Below are 2,622 nucleotides of genomic sequence, written 5' to 3' on the forward strand. Positions count from 1 at the left end.
TTCTGCAAACATTTAGCTTGTACTGTCCCTTATTACTTATGTGAAAAGTGAATTTGCTTTAAGTGACTCTGTCTCAACAGACAATAAGATTAAAATCATCTGCTTATGAGGAATATAAGAGATCCTCTGGAAATGCTTAATGAAGGGAGTATAAGAAATAAGGCTATAAAGTAAGCCATGAACACCAAGCCTAAATAAAGCAGCAACCTGCCAAGTCTTCTGCTTCAGTATCTGTCCTGGCTTCCTCCAGGAAGGATTGTGATTTAGAAGAATCAGCAAATAAATCCTCTCCTAATAAAGCTGCTTTTGGTCATGCTGTTTTATCCCACTAATAGAAACCCCAAGACACTATCTGTAGCCTTCATTAAGTAGGAGAAGAATGGTATTTTCTACCTTAAATGACAGAAATGGAAGGTGGTATGGTAAATGCTGGATAGGAAGATCTGCCCATCCTGTGTATTCCTAGCCCCTTGACATCATAAGGTGGCAGAAGATTTTTATTAAAAGATGCCTGCTGTGAAAATGTTATAAGAGGCCATGCATTTGCATACCAAGAGAAGCCACTGAAGTTGCCTGCAATATGTAAAGAGATGATAAAGTTTAGCAAGACCAAGTCAGCAATGATGTTTCAAGAAGTCCTTGTTGTTTATGTTATTTTACACAATAGACACAATCTTAAATTTTCCTGCCATTGGCATGGTTTAAAACAGAATTTAAGTTCCCCTTTCCTGTTTTGTGGCAAATCTAGAGATGCTGAGGCTGGTTTGCCAAGTCATTTTTAATCCTTTATAGAAATAAAAATTATTGAACTGAAAGCTGAAATGTTATAGAATTAAAAATTCATACTAGTTATGCTTCTATCATAGAAAAGGAGTCCATTGCTTTGTAGTCTATTCTTTTCTCCACAACATGGTGAGACAAGTTCTTCTCTAGAAGGCTTCCTTCTTTATTTTCAGTTGTTTAGTTCATTTGTGTTGAATGTGTTCACTAAGCAGGAAAAACAGTTACTCCTATTTTCTGTTTCCATCTTATTTTAGATTGCATTTTATTTGCTTCTTCTATAACATCATCATTTGTAATTTGATGAATTTTTTATTTGTATTATATATCCTTTGTGATATATTAGGTATTATTTTTCTTTGTGTGCTCTGAACCTTACATATAACAACTTTGTCATGTACAAGTGGTTCTGACTATTTGTTTCTCTTAGCAACAAAACAAAGTGTTAAAAAGGAGATAATTGAGAATGAATATCACTGTGATCTAATATCTCACATACTAGACAGTTATTTAAGTGGTATCATTTTCAAGTTTCTCTATTTAGTTTGATGTTGGCTACTGGTTTGATATATATTGCTTTTATTATGTTTAGGTATGGGCCTTGAATTCCTGTTCTTTCCAAGACTTTTAGCATGGAAGGATGCTGAATTTTGTCAAATGCTTTTTCAGCATCTAATGAAATAACCATGTGGTTTTTTTTCTTTGTTTATATAGTGGATAGCATTGATGGATTTCCATATATTGAACCATCCCTGCATCCCTGGGATGAAGTCTACTTGATCATGGTGAATAATCATTTTGATGTGTTCTTGGATTCGATTAGCAAGAATTTTATTGAGTATTTATGTGTCGATATTCATAAGGGATATTGGCCTGTAGCTCTCCTTCTTTGTAGGATCTTTGTGTGGATTTGGGATCAGCATAATTGTGGTTTTGTAGATCGAGTTGGGTAGTGTTCCTTCTGTTTCTATTTTGTGGAATAGTTTGAAGAGTATTGGTGTTAGGTCTTCTTTGGAAACCTGATAGAATTCTGCACTAAAACCATCTGGTCCTGAGCTTTTTTTTTTTTTTTTTTTTTTTTTTTTTTTTTTTTTAATTAGAAGCCTTTATATGACCCCTTTTATTTCTTTAGGGGTTAGGGGACTGGTTAGTTGATCGTTGATCTATTTGATCCTGATTTAATTTTGATATTTGGTATCTGTCTAGGAAATTGTCCATTTCCTCCAGATTTACCAGTTGTGTTGAATATAGACTTTTGTATTAGGATGTGATGATTTTTTGAATTTCCTCTGTTTCTGTTGTTATATATACCTTTTAATTTCTACTTTTGTTAATTTGAATACTGCCTCTGTGCCCTTTGGTTAGTCTGGCTAAGGGTTTATCTATCTCGTTGATTTTCTCAAAGAACCAGATCCTGGTTTTGTTGATTCTTTGTGTGGTTCTCTTTGTTTCCACTTGATAGATTTAAGCCCTGTGTTTGGTGATTTCCTGTCATCTACTCCTCCTGGGTGAATTAGCTTCTTTTTGTTTCAGGGCTTTCAGGTGTGCCTTTAAGCTGCTAGGGTATGCTTTCTCCAGTTTCTTTTTGGAGGCAAGCAGGGCTATGAGTTTTCCTCTTAGCACTGCTTTATTGTGTCCCATAAATTTGGGTATGTTGTGCCTTCATTTTCATTAAATTCTAAAAGGTCTTTGATTTCTTTCTTTATTTCTTCTTTGGCTAAGGTATCATTGAGTATTGTTCAGTTTCCAAGTTTATGTGGGATTTCTGTTGTTTTTGTTGCTATTGAAGACAACTCTTACTACATAGTGATATGATAGGAGGCGTGGGATTAGTTCAATCTT

The sequence above is a fragment of the Apodemus sylvaticus genome, chromosome 6, assembly GCF_947179515.1.
Source record: "Apodemus sylvaticus chromosome 6, mApoSyl1.1, whole genome shotgun sequence".
NCBI lineage: Eukaryota > Metazoa > Chordata > Mammalia > Rodentia > Muridae > Apodemus > Apodemus sylvaticus.